General features: G+C 51.6%; 1 pseudogene; it reads left to right on the top strand.

Annotated features, from left to right (window-relative positions):
• The first annotated feature begins 7,210 nt into the window (after nt 1–7,210).
• LOC118758565 (E3 SUMO-protein ligase PIAS2-like) lies at nt 7,211–14,117 on the top strand (annotated as a pseudogene).
• The last annotated feature ends 329 nt before the right edge of the window (nt 14,118–14,446 follow it).

The raw sequence follows: 14,446 nt of genomic DNA, 5'->3' as shown, positions 1-14,446 counted from the left end.
CCCTCACCCTGCCTGCCTTTCTGGGCATGGCTGCTGGCTGCCCCGCAGGAACCCAGGCATTACTGATGTCCCAGCAGGTGTGTGGCATAACCAGCTCAGACTGGAGGCCCCTGAGACAGAACGGCTCCTTCTGCCCCTCTGAGGAAGCCGGGCAGACCCAGGGAAGGGGGCTTCATGGAGGTATAGCGGCTGCAGCTGCCTGCCTGTGGGCAGAGGTGGAGCCACACCGCGGGGTGGGCTACTCCAAGAAAACACTGCCCAGCCACAGTGTGCACCCAGGGCCTCACTGTCAGGCCTCGGTGATGCTAATCTGAGGCTACATTTTGGCAGCCCTGGGCTGATGGCTAAGTGCCTGGCTTTAATTTGTCTCTGTGACCTTGGCAAGGTCAGGGAGCATCTCTGAGCCATGCTGCCCACTTCTGCACCCTGGAAGGAGGACTGCCTACTCACAGGGCCATGATGGAGGCTTCATGAATCTAGGGCAGGCAAGGGACTTTGGATGGCCTGGTGCACTGTGAGCCCCCGAGGGGCAGGGATGCACTCTCCAGGAGGGTCTCCACTTCTATGACCTCTAGCCAGTAGGACAGGGGCAGAATCTGAACTATTAAGTTTTCATGGGGCTTGGAAACTGCTGTCCTGGAAACCCCTACCCTGTGGTAAGACAAGCCCTCATGATGGGAGAGGGTGGGTGCTAAGGGTGGGCTAAAAAGGGGGAGGTCTGGAGAAGGGTGGGCTTGCTCGGCTTGGCTGTACTTCTGTGGTCACCTAGCCTCTCTTAGCGGCAGCTGAGCCGGGTCCATGGGGCCTCCAGCCCGCTATGTGCTCAAAGCTGGGCCAGCCACTATACCCAGCCTCTTCTTCCAAAACCTGGGCTAAGGCCCTGGGTCACTGACTAAAGGTCTATGCTGCCTGACTCTGGGGTTCCTGCAGCCTGGGGATACCTGGGAATGCTCTGGGAGCCAGGGTCTGTGTGAGCTCCCAGCTGGATGGGACAGCCTCTCACAGACTAGCAGGGTCTGGACCAGGTGGCCCCCAGCCCAGGCCTGGAGTTGAGCAGTGTTTGGGGAAGCCTGTGCCCAGCTGTTCTCCCTTTCCCTGTTGTGCCTTTGCAGGGACAAGAGCCTGGTGGTGGCTGGGCAGCTGACAGGGCTGCACCTTGTTGAATATTAACCAGCCTTGATTGGGCGGATCAATATTTAAACTCAATTACAAGGGAGCGGGGTTATCTGGAGAAGGCTTATCATGCAGCAAGAGCTTTTGGAAAATCTGATAGAACTCCAGAGGGAGGTAGGGAGGGCCGGGCCCTGGCCAGAGGAGAGGAAAGTGGCAAAAGGGCAGTCAGCACCTCTTGCCTCCTCTTCCTGCCTCCTGCTGTCTGTCCAGCGCTCCTGTCCACTGCCCCCAGCTTTGCCTGAGCTCTGTGAGGTGCCTGGGCCTGGGCTGTGACCTCAGGGTTCTGTCTGCCGCCCTGCCGGGTGTAGCTCAGGGAGCCCAGGGAGAAGCTGCCTACAGGAAGACAGTCTGGAGCTGGGCCAGGGCATGGCAAGGGAAACTCCTGCTGGGAGTGTTTGTTGAGGGAGTAAATGATCAATGATGCTGAGCTGGTGCCAGGCAAGAGTGCTGCAGGCCCGGATGAAGGAGAGCTGTGCTGACTGGGATGATCTGGGGGTCATCACGGGGCCAGGGGGCATGAGGACAACGGCAGAGGATGGTGTGGGGATGAGGGACAGGCGGGGAGGGATACTGTGCAAGGGCAGGGGCTGCCCAATGGGTCAGCTTGGGAGGGCGCCCCTTTTAGCTGTGCCATGTCTGTTGCGGGCTTCTGATGGATCCACATTAGTCTGTCCTGGAGAGCTGATTGGTTTTGGTTTTCTGGTTTTGGTTTTCTCCTTACGCACTGAAAAGCAGTCTCCTCCAGGTCCCCGAGGAACCCAGTAGTCGTCCGTCCCCTCCCTGAGACCTCCGGGAGCAGGAGGCAGCTGCTCTTGGCAGAGGGCGAGAACCCACCACTACCATCTCCTTGTCCTCCGGGGGGCCATTCGAGTCCTTCCTGCCAGCACCCTGACCCACCCCCTCTGTCTGATCTGAGGTTGAGTCAAAGCTCCTTCAGGCTTCCTGCCCTTGCTAGCCCTTCCCTGCTCACTTCACGGGCTCCAGGCACCAGTGTGAGGAGGAGGCTCCCCAGCCCCGTGTGTGAGGCCATCCAGTGCCTCCCCCTTCCAGCTTCCAGCCAGGCAGAAGCAGGAGCCAGGTCAAGCTCCTCAAGCTGCCCCAGGAAGGCTTAGTCTGAACCCTGGAGCTCCCGCCAATGCCAGTGCTCTGAGCCCCTGCCCGGCTCCATGGAGAGATAAACAGTAGTTACAGAAGCAGAGGAAGAGGGGGCAGCCACGAGCTGTCCCCCGGGGCCCAGGGCCTGGGTCAGCATTTCCATCTTTTTATGCCAGTGGTCACTGGGAGCCACAGGGCAGGAGCCAGGCTTCCCACATGACTGTAGGGGAGGCTGTGGTCTGTACACTCCAGAGTCTTCTCACTGGAAAGTTCCCTGCTGCCTTGAATGAGAGTGCATCAGCCTTGTTGTTGCAGAGAAATGGGCCCGGAGGTATCGGGGTCTCCCATCCCGGAAGAAATCACCCGACACTCCAGACTCTGTTTCATGAGGCACTTTATTCTTCCAACCAATTGATCTCCCAGCCAGTCGACTCGACTTCTTCCTCTCTAGCCTTCCTCCCGTTTTTCTTCCCATTTCTCTCTGCTTCATTCCCCAGTCTCCTCATCGTGCCCCAGTCTTCTTCTGTCCATCCGTCCCAGTCACGCCCTGTCCTCTGTCTTCGTCTGTCCGTCTGTCTTGGTCCAGCTTTTTCTGGCTGCTTAAATATCGCTATTCCCCAATCCCCTTTTTCCTGTGGGTCCACTGGGTGCTACCTGATTGGCCAGGCCCTGGAGAGGAGGCAAATCTGCCTCACCTGTAACCTTCTACCCACCTGCTGCCTCCTGGCCTTGAGCCAGCCGCCATCTAGAGGTCCCTCATACGTGGGGTCAGCTCCCGGGTTGCTGCTGCCCACACGGAGGTTTACAGTGGCCCAGGGTGGAGGTTTGTGTGAAGAGACCTGGGGACCTGGCAGGGGACTGAGCATGGCACACAGAGGCCACTGTTGGGCAGGGCAGAGGGCCCCCTGACCTGCCTCACTCTGCAGAGGCCCTGTGTGGAGGGTCCACGTGACTCAGCTATGGCCCACGGCTCAAGTCCACCCTCACAGCCCTGACCACATGTGTGAGGAATCCTGCAAGATGTTAAGGCTCATGGTGGCATGCCGTGTGTGCAGCCGCACAGTGACAGAAGCAGGTGTGTGCGACATGCTATGTGTTCAAACCCACAGTGACATAGGCAGGTGTGTGACCACCCACACAGGCTTGTGGACAGCATGCCGTGTGTATTCACATCCACGGTGACAGAAGCAGGCGTGTGGCCATCCACGCGTAGCTGAGCAGAGCTCAGGGCTTGGCCTGGGGTACAGGCAGCGCAATGGGGCATGGGCTGACACAGGTGACTTTTGGGTGCCAGAGGCAGACTCACACCTCATCTGTGGATGCCACTGTTCCTATTGGCCAATCAAGGCCCCCTAGAAGGAGGCTGTAGAGGCCCTGGGGCCCAGCTTGGTTCTGAGGGGCCAGGTGCCCTGGCCTCCTGGGGTTTCCATCACACTGCACTCCTTTCTACATGAGCCAGTTCATTCCCTGTCCCGGATTCTGACGCCAGCCACCTGGAGCAGTATCGGGCTCTGGGAGAGGGGCTCTGGGAGAGGGGCTCAAGCCCGCAAGTCTACACTCCTCACTCAGGAGGAGGTTTGCCCTGGGCCTGCACAGCATCGGTCTCACTGGGAGTTCCACACCCTTGTGGCTCCCAGGGCTCAGGAGAACACTGAGCTCATGTCGGCTGGTTTATGATGTTGATAAAGGGGATGATAATGGCCACAGATGCACAGCCAGGTGGAGAGACAAGGGCAAGGTCAGGGAAAGTGCCAGATGCAGGGCTCCTATCTTCCTGTCCCTGGTTACCGCTTGGCTTGGGGACCTGATGGTCACATCAAAAGCTCTGGAATCTCGCCCTCCAGGGAGTGTTGTTATTTTTTTTTAAAGATTCATTTTATTTATTTGAAAGGCAAAAGGTCTTCAATTTGCAAAGAGTAGACCTGGGCCATCCGAAGCCTGGAACCAGGGGCTTCTAGGCCCCCTGATTGGGTGCAGGACCCCACGTCCCCAGGCCATCCTCTGTTGCTTTCTCAGGCGCTGGGGCAGAAGTGAGCAGCCAGGCTTTGAAGTGGCATCTGTATAGGATGCTGATACTGTAGGCTGCAGCTCTCCTCCATGCCATGGAGCTGACCCCTCTCCAGGGAGTTTTAAGGAGCCTGTGTTACACAGGTGGGGTGGACAATAAGGCAATCCCCAGCCCCTGCCTCTCAGGCTTCCGATCTTGGCTTGTTTCTGTTGGTGACCAGTCCCAACCAAGAACCCACCGAAGACTCGCATGATTGGGACCAGGGGCATGGCCGTGAACCTAGAGAGGGTGGCTGGACAACAGGGTCTGGCCCGGCATCCTTCCTGGAGGCAGCCATTCTGCTTTCTACTCCCTGTCTTAGGGCCGCAGAGTCATCTTGGGGCTTCCTCGATGGCACCCTTCCAGGGCAGCTCTGTGTGCGCCTGTGTACCTCTTGCTGGCTGGCTATCTGTCTCCTGCTCAGAGTCCGTGTGAGGACTCATCCTGAACTCGGTGAGTTGCTGGGCTTGCAGTGGGTGGCTTGCAAGATCCTTCCACGAGCAGGAGCAGAGAAGCAGCCGGAGGTGCTCCAGCAGGGGGTCACAGCTGTGGAGGGCACCCGGAGCCACTCCTGCCCTGTGCAACTGACTCCTGGGGGGCACCTGGGGCTGACGGCAGGGTCATGGGTGGAGTTCTCAGGCCCACTTCTTGGCCAGATGTATAGGGTGTGTCCTGAGACCTGTGCTGCCTTCAGAGGTCCAGGAATATGTCTTCCTTGGGTTTGAAATGACAAGAGTTTTAGACTAGAGTCATGGGAGCATTTGTTTGCCTTGACACCACTATAGATGTAAGACATCACTTCAGACATTTTGCATGGAGGTGAGAGCCACAGCCAGTATGCCCGGGGCCACAGGGGCACTGTCACATGGAGCCTTCTGTAGCTGCCTGCAGCCACCAGGGCAGTCACACAGGAGCCTGCAACTGCCTGAAGCCATGGGGGCACTGTCACACAGGAGCCTGCTGCAGCTGCCCGAGGCCATGACAGTCACATGAGAGCCTTCTGCAGCCACCTAAGGCCACAGGGGTAGTCACACAGGAGCCTGCTGCAACTGCCCAAGGCCATGAGGGCACTGTCACACAGGAACCTGCTGCAGCCGCCCAAGGCCACGACAGTCACACGGGAGCCTGCTGCAGCCGCCTGAGGCCACGGGAGCAGTCACACAGGAGCTTGCTGCAGCCACCTAGGGCCACAGGGGCACTGTCACACGGGAGCCTGCTGCAGCTGCCCAAGGCCATGGGGACAGTGTCACATGGGAGCCTGCTGCAGCCGCCTGGGGCCACCAAGGCAGTCACACAGGAGCCTTGTGTAGCTGTGTCACACGGAAGCAGCAGCCTCCTCCTCCAGGCCCTGTCTTCAGGGTCAGGTTCCCGGTCACTGGTGAGGTTGCATGATCAGTGCCATCTCAGTATGTGCTCTCCTTCCTGTTCACATGTTCTGGCCTTGCTGGGCTCCTTGGCACTCCTGGGAGGCTGTGTGTGTGCCTGGCCTCAGGGCCTTTGCGCTTACAGATCCCGAGTCTTGCCAGCACCTGTGGTGAGACCTGCCCCAGAAGCCCATGCAACTGTGGACAAGTGGATGGCATCGCTGCAGGTCACCCGGCTCTCTATCTCTCTTGCTATCTGCCTCCCACTTCACTCAGTGGTTTGCTAATGCCACAGAGGGAGGGTGCAGTGAGGGTGGTGCCCCAGGGGGGCTGCTCTTGGGCTCAGGGTTCCGTTCACAGTGCTCAGTTCCCTGTCCCCCGGAATGCCTGGAGCCTGGTGTTGCTCAGTACCTTCCCAGTTGCACAGGGCCGTGTGCAGAGCTGGAAGCACTGTGCTCCCCGGGACCCAGGTCTGCACAGGAGGGTTTCTGCCTGCTGCAGCCTCTGGTGCCTGGGATGTGTAGAACATTGAGAGATGCCCTTGTCTGGGGGTCCTAGGCTCCTACTCTGTGTGTGATCAAGGTGTGAGGGTGATCTTTGGTGTGTGTGTGAGAGAGACAGACAGAGACATACATCTTGCAACAACCGGTTCACTGTGCAGATGCCTGCATCAGCAGGGCAGGACCAGGCTGAAGCCAGAGTGGGGAAATTACCCTGGGTCTCAGGTGCTTGGAGGGACCCAGGTACTTGAGTCATAGCCTGTTGTGTCCCAGAGGACATCAGCAGGGCGCTGGAGCCAGGAACTAGAGAAGACAAAGCCAGACTGCACCGTGGGACACAGAGGGCTCCCAAGCCCTAACCACTACACAGCCCTTCCAGGCGAGAGGATTCAGAACTCATTTTCCCTCCCAATGTCTGCAATTTTGTGTTTTGGGGAGTAATTTCAATGTTGCTGAAAACTTACAGAACTAATGTAGGGAACTTTCTTTTTTAATATTTACTTAGTTTTGTTGCAAAGTCAGATATACAAAGAGGAAGAGAGACAGAGAGGAAGATCCTCTGACTGCTAACTCGCTCCCCAAGTGACCAGAATGTCTGCAGCTGCGCCAATCTGAAGCCAGGCGCCTGGAGCTTCTTCTGGGTCTCCCACGCGGGTGCAGGGTCCCAAGGCTTTTGGCCATCCTCAACTGCTTTCCCAGGCGACAGGCAGGGAGCTGGATGGGGAGCGGGACTGCTGGGATTAGAACTGGCACCCATATGGGGTCCTGGTCCATGCAAGGTGAGGACTTTAGCTGCTAGGCTACCATGCCAGGCCCTGTAGGGAACTTTCAACCTGGCTTACTCAGATTCCCTAAAATGTTAACAGAAGGTGTATATTTTCTTTGCTCTCTCCCCATTCCTCCTTCTCTCTTAGTAATTTTTTGCTGGGCGGCGCCCAGTGCAGGGTGGCGCTGGAGGCAGCAGTGTGGGTGGCTGTAGCGGGAGGGGTTGTGGTGGTAGCAGGAGCAGTGGAGCCCGGGAGGGGTATAAAATGGCAGATTTCCAGCAGTTGAGGAATATAGTTTCTACTTTTAGGGTTTCTGAACTACAAGTGTTACTGGGCTTTGCTGGAAGGAGAAGAAGGGATGCAAACATGACCTCCTGATGAGAGCATTTGTTGAAGAGTGGCTGCAGCCCTGCTGTGCAGATTAAAATCCAGGAATTGTTTCCATGCCCAAATCCACGGACTCTAGAAGGGATTGCTGACTTAGCACCATCAAGCCCTCAGTGTTCAGTTTGGATGCTAGCTCCTCACTGTGGAACCTGACTTGGCTGTGGCCGGAATCCACACACCTTCAGTTGCTTCTCACGCACATCCTCTCCAGTTGGTTCTGTTTGATCCCAGATACTAAACCTGCATTTCTGATGCAGCAGCCATCTCCTGTGGAGAGCGGGACTTTGCCCCAAGATGGCGCTTGTTATTGTCTTCTCACGGCACAAAGGCAGTAAACAAGTTTTAGGAAGTTGCAGAGGATTGGTTCAAGGTCTCATGCAGTCTGCATGGTGTGCGTGTGATCAGAGTTGTGATTGGTGTGTGTGTGCGTGATCAAGGCTGTGATTGGTGTGTTTGATGCGTGGCCAAGCAGCCCTGTTGCAATTGGCTGTTGATAGGGTTTTAACCTAAGTTTGAGAGAGAACAAAGGAGAAGAAGAACAAAGAGGAGTAGTGGTAGAGTAGTAGTAGTAGAAGAGGAAGCCTGTAAATATGCTGTAGTTACTGCCCTTCTGTATTATACTTGGATTTCTTGTTTTGTTATGTTATGTAATTAGTTTGTCCTTCAATAAATCCTCATAAGAGCAAGCACCTGTGTCGGAGCTTCACTCGCTGGATGAGGGACCCCGTTATCTGGTGCCGTGGCTCGGATGATAAAAGTCAGCCGGTGAGTACCAAGAAGTTAATTAGCTGAGCAAATCGCTCAGGGAGTTGCTTACAGCTGCAATTAGTTTTCAACTGAGCCTTTGCTCAGGGAGTTTGCAACTGAGCAGATAGCTCAGGAAGCCGCTAAAGGGAAAAAATAATAATAATAAAATAAGTGACTGAGCGAAAAGCTCAGGGAGCTGCCTATCGGCAGGGGTGTGCACACCAATGATCGCGGTGAAAGCGACAATTTTTTTGAAATTTGCTGCAAAAACAAAAATTCTTTTGAAGCTCGCGGTGAAGCGACGATCCTTTCAAGGTCCTTTCAAGGTCGCAATAAGCGACGGAATGGGGAACTTGCAGTCTTCTGTAAAAATGCAGAATCTTTTGCAGAGGTTGCTGAAGAAAAATGGCACGCCGGTAAAGGCAAAAACAGTGCTTTCATTTTTACAAACAGTGCAGCAGCATGCCCCTTGGTTTTTAGAAGAGGGTATGCTAAATGTGCCACAGTGGGAACATCTCGGAAGGGATTTATCTAAAGCTGATCAACTTAAACCTCTCCCTCCGGGTACTGTGGGATTCTGGTCTCTGATTAAGTCTTGTCTAGTAGATAAGACAGATAAATTCAAGGAATTGTTACAAGAAGGTGAAGCAGCTCTTCGCGAACTTCAGGAGGAAGCTTCTCAGCCAAGTAGTGTTGGTGAGAGAGCAGAACCTGAAAGTAGTCAGGATAGTGAGGAAGAACATTCGGGTGAGGAGCTGGATGCTGTGGCCAAGGGCGCCGAGAAGCTAGCCTTAAAGCCGCCTAGAAAGGCCAGACGGACTCCTGTGCCACCCCCTGGGGAGCCTCCGGTGGCACCCAGTGCACCGCCTTGGCCACACTCCGATCCTCCCAGGGGGGCTGCGCCCAGTGAGGCAGTGAGGCCGCAGCCCAGGGAGGTTCAGTCATGGCATGATATTGTTGGAGCCAAGCAAGTTTTTCCTGTTAGAGAGGACCGGACCCAGAACCCTGCAGTTCGTTTGCATGACCCCTTAAATTTTAAGCTAATAAAAGATTTGAAGATTGCTGTGGATTCTTATGGGGTTCATGCGCCTTACACTATGGCTGTTTTGGATCAGCTGGCTGCTGATGTTTTGACTCCTGAGGACTGGAGGAATGTAGCCAAGGCCACTCTCTCCCCAGGCCAATACTTGCTTTGGAGAGCTGCTTGCCGAGAGCTGGCAATAGAAACTGCCCGCCGTAATGCTCAGGCTGGGAACCCCACATGGAATGAGGAGGCATTATTAGGGGAAGGTGCTCATGCTGGCCAACAACAGCAGATTCAGTACCCTGAGCCATTGTATTTACAGGTTGCTAACATAGCCACTGGAGCTTGGAAGGCAATACAGAGTAAGGGTGATGTGCGTTATTCCATTGCAAAGGTGACTCAGGGACCTAATGAGCCTTATGCAGACTTTGTGAGCCGTCTCATGGAAGTGGCAGGGAAATTATTCCCAGATGTGGAACAAGCCATGCCTCTGGTAAAGCAACTTGCCTATGAGAATGCAAATAGATGGTGCCGTGAGGCTATACGCCCATGGAAGCATAAGCCACTAGATACTTGGATAAAACTCTGTAGGGATGTGCATGACCAAGTTACTGCAGGAGTAATTCAGGCTAAAGAGCAGGCTAAAGTCATCATGAATGCTATGCGACAGGAAAGACAGGCTGAAAGTCGTACTCACATTTGTTTTAAATGTGGGAAGTTGGGACATTTTAGAAGGGATTGTCGCCAGAGAGGGCCGGCTCGACCGACTTCGCGACCTAGGCTTTGCCAACGTTGTGGAAAGGGAAATCATTGGGCACATGAATGCAGGTCAATGTCCGATGTGATTGGCCGCCCCCTGGTCAGAAGTTACAGGCCAAAAAACGGGCAGTGGGGCCCAGCATTCAGGGGCCCCTACAGAGCTTACGGGGTGCATCAGGACCCACAGGCACAGAAGGAGGAGTCATTCGCGGAGCCACACCTGACAGCGCGGGACTGGACCTCTGTGCCACCTCCCACTTGGTACTGACTCCAGAGATGGGCCCACAAGCCCTGGAGACAGATTTCAAAGGGCCTCTCCCTGATGGTACAGTAGGAATAGTGTTTGGACGGAGCTCAAAAACTATGCGAGGTCTAGTTGTTCACCCAGGAGTAATAGATTCAGACTTCACAGGCATTGTCAAAGTTATGCTTTCTTCACCTAGAGGTATTACAGTTATTACTCCAGGGGAGCGCATTGCCCAATTGTTAGTTCTTCCTAGTTGCCAGGCACGTTGGAGAAGTCGCAGTGCAAGTCGAGGTGATGGAGGTTTTGGGTCTTCAGGTAATTTTTTGAATTTGGATTTGGATGGTCGTTCTGCTGCTGAGCGTCATGCAGCAGGCCTAGGTTTTAGTAAGGATTGGGTGATGTGGAAGGATGTATTAATGAAACAATGGAAGGGCCTGCATCCTGTCCTACGACGGACGCGAGGTGCAGTTTGTGTTTTTCCGCAGGACTCGGACGGACCAGTGTGGGTGCCAGAACGTTTAACACGAACAATAAGAAAATCAGAGCAAGATGAACCTGTGGATGTGGTGGATGCTGACCGGACTGATGTTTCTTCAGAAAATGGAGGCATGGACTCCAGGATTCCCGCTGACTAATTCTACCATTGCCAAGCACCTAACCTGGAGATGGGGATGGGTGAATTCCACTCGTGTTCGAACCCAAGATACCTTCACCTGTCCTGCAAACCAGCTTTGTCATATCGTTCAGGTTGATGCTTTTTCTAAGGATAATATTACCACATGGAAAGGAAGAAAGAATTATCGGAAAATACTTTCTAGTTCTACTAATATCATTATATCTATACGTCCCCTAGTTAATATTAGTATTAATTGTTGTAGAGTGAATTTGTCAATACATTATCGTTATGTGGAGAGCCTATGGCAGGCAGTTTTGAATTGTAATCAATCTAAGTTGAATTTTAATGTTTCTTCTTCTCAATTTATACTATGTACTAATAGCACTCCCATTTATAGACGAATACACTGGGCCGATCATATCTGGGTCAGTATTGGGTTGCATAAGACCAAATATTCTAATGATACTCAAATTGTACGTATTCCCCGCACTTGTGTCAACATTTCGATTGCTGCCCCTAAAACTATTGTCTATTTCAATATAACTTTTCCAGAATTGAGTCCTTGTCTACGGCGTAAACGTGCATGGTATAATACTTTATTAGATGGTACAGGTGCTGGATTTGGAATAGCAAATTCCATAGACTTGGAGACTTTGAGGCATAAAATTAAGCGAGTTGGACATGATGTGGGAGAAGCTATCAACATTAATGCTCGCTGGTTACCTTCTACTGTGATTCCTCATCAGCAAACCCTTGGATATGAAAAGCATCTATTGCAGATTTTTAATGAGACTATGGTTCAACAAAGTCTTGGTGATCAGAACATTAATAAATTTTTTAATTGGACTAAGTGCTCTATGCAAAATATGTTTATGCTGATTCAGAAGGAGAATACTCAACGGCTGTTAATGCAAGGACATGTGACCATGTGGCGTTCGATGCTACCAATACCTAAAGACGCCTGGATATCTACTGTACAATCTCCTACTAACTGTACCCCGACGTGGTGTTATGGAATGGCAGTTTATTATTTTCCTCAAGTTACCAAAGTGCTATGTTCCTTTCATGTATTACCTGTGTTGGTTGATTCCACTTTTCTAAGGCCTCAAATTGATGGAACTCATATTGATGAACATAATGTTACATTTCAATTGCAAGATTGTGTTCCTACAGATGGAGGTCCAGTGTGTAATGGTCTTGTTCGATCTGTAGAGCCTTGTTTGTTAACACATGCTATTAATGTATGTCATTTTACTGTGTTTCCGGCAGCTAATTATTCTGTGTTGTATGAAGTTAAGCCTCAGTATATTTGCTTAGCTAATGCTAGGTCTGATGAATTGGCATTTATGGGATTACCCTCTCCATTTGTTGGGTGCATTGAGCACCTTGAGGTTCTTTATTGGTTTGGTGATATTTTTTATCTGTTGCCTGATCTGGTGGAGGATGTTCAAGTCTCTTGGATGCCTCGTGTGTTGCCTCTGCCATCAATTACTGTTTCTTTGCCCATCGCACAAATCCTTCAAAATTCTGAACAGCTGAAAAATCATTTGAAGCGTAATGAAAAACAGTTGGAAGAGTATCAAGTAGCCACCACTATAACTAGTGGCAAGTTACTTCAAGTGCAGACTGCTATAGAGCATGATTCCAATAGTAGATGGTGGGATTTTCTCTTCTCTAGCCCTACCGCCACGCATCATTTTTCTGGAGTGTTTATTTTTCTGGTGGTTTAGTGTTTTTGTGTGTTTGCAACTGTGGAATGTATGTGTATACCAAGAATCAATCGCGTAAGAACCTCCTGCAACAGCAGATCCTGGCTCAAGCCGTTCTCGCTCTCCAAAAGAATGATTCCCCTAAAGTATGGCTTAACATGCTGGATCGGTAGTCAATGACGGGTAAGTATCCAATAAGGCTTTACCAACCTAAGACAGGCGCCACGAGCCAGGTGGTTAGCCGATGACGGGTAAGGGAAGCTGAATTTGGAACACCTAAGACAGGCACGATCCCTTAGTTAATAAAACAAAAAGGGGGAATTGTGGAGAGCGGGACTTTGCCCCAAGATGGCGCTTGTTATTGTCTTCTCACGGCACAAAGGCAGTAAACAAGTTTTAGGAAGTTGCAGAGGATTGGTTCAAGGTCTCATGCAGTCTGCATGGTGTGCGTGTGATCAGAGTTGTGATTGGTGTGTGTGTGCGTGATCAAGGCTGTGATTGGTGTGTTTGATGCGTGGCCAAGCAGCCCTGTTGCAATTGGCTGTTGATAGGGTTTTAACCTAAGTTTGAGAGAGAACAAGGGAGAAGAAGAACAAAGAGGAGTAGTGGTAGAGTAGTAGTAGTAGTAGTAGAAGAGGAAGCCTGTAAATATACTGTAGTTACTGCCCTTCTGTATTATACTTGGATTTCTTGTTTTGTTATGTTATGTAATTAGTTTGTCCTTCAATAAATCCTCATAAGAGCAAGCACCTGTGTCGGAGCTTCACTCGCTGGATGAGGGACCCCGTTAATCTCCCACATTTCCTCCTGTCCAACCTGCCCTTTTATCATGTCCTTCATGTTCTCATCAAGCCCACAAGTTCAAAACCATACTCAATGCTTTCAAGAGAGGTTTTTTTTTTTAAAATTTTTGTGTTGACACCTCAACGAGTGAGAGATCTGCATTACCCAGGGATTTTTTTGCTGGCTGGCGGGCACAAGTTCAGTGGTGACTTTGCCTGGCAGAGACAGGTTGTCCTCAAGAGGATAACTACCCTCATAGTTGGCATATAACAGTAAATGGAAAACTGTTTCCTTTGCCTGGCTATGCAGCACCACCTGAAAACAGAATTGAACAGAAGCGTCCTGGGTGTCCCTTGAATAGCATGTCTTTAGTTCGGTCATCCCCGGAAGAGCCAAACCAGATTTCCATCTTTTGGGCATCTGAGATTGGAACGAATTACTCCGTGTCCATATATCCTGTATGACAGCTCACTTCATGTCATTACAGAGATGAAAAATGAAAGGTGTTAGTAATCCTGATCATTCCAGAGCACTGATTAAAGAAGAAACTTACAGCAGATCCTGTGGCAAAATTGCTACAACTAGCCTTCGGCTATCCTTGACTGTCCTTTAGGGGAAATGAGGCTGAAGGTCCTGTGCCATGCAGTGCTGCCCTTCATCTACAAACAGATAAGAAACCCACTTGGATTTGTGTGTGTGACAAGAAAGCTGCTTATGAAAGTCTAATATTAGATGGGCTGTTTATGGAAATTCTCATTGATTGTTCTGATGTGGATGAAATCAAATTCGAATAAGATGGTTCCTGGTGTCCAATGAGACCAAGGAAAGAAGCAATGGAAGTATCCAGTCAACCATGTACAAATGTAGAAAGTTCAAGTGTCCTCAGTAAGCCTTGTTCAGTGACTAGCCCCTGAGACAAGCAAGAAGAAAGTGGCTGTTAGTGACCTACCAATACAAAGTTCTGATGAAGAAGACCCTCCTGCCGAAAGGAAATGCACTTTTATGTTAGAAAAGCAAAGCAGCCCACCAAGGGGGTGCTGAGGGACCAGCCACCTGTGAGAGTGCCCGGCGACCCTGGTTCGTTCTGCTGCCTTTCCGCCTTCATCAACAGACTGCTGGTCACTATTCCACCACTTGCTAGTGTCAAGCCTGGCATCAGATTTGCCTGGATTGGACTTTCTTTCCCTTATTGCAATTGATCCCAGTACTGTCCTCCTGTGTGTTTTGG

The sequence above is a fragment of the Ochotona princeps genome, chromosome 4 (genome assembly GCF_030435755.1).
Source record: "Ochotona princeps isolate mOchPri1 chromosome 4, mOchPri1.hap1, whole genome shotgun sequence".
Taxonomy (NCBI): Eukaryota; Metazoa; Chordata; class Mammalia; order Lagomorpha; family Ochotonidae; genus Ochotona; species Ochotona princeps.
This window is presented reverse-complemented; position numbering and strand designations above follow the sequence as displayed.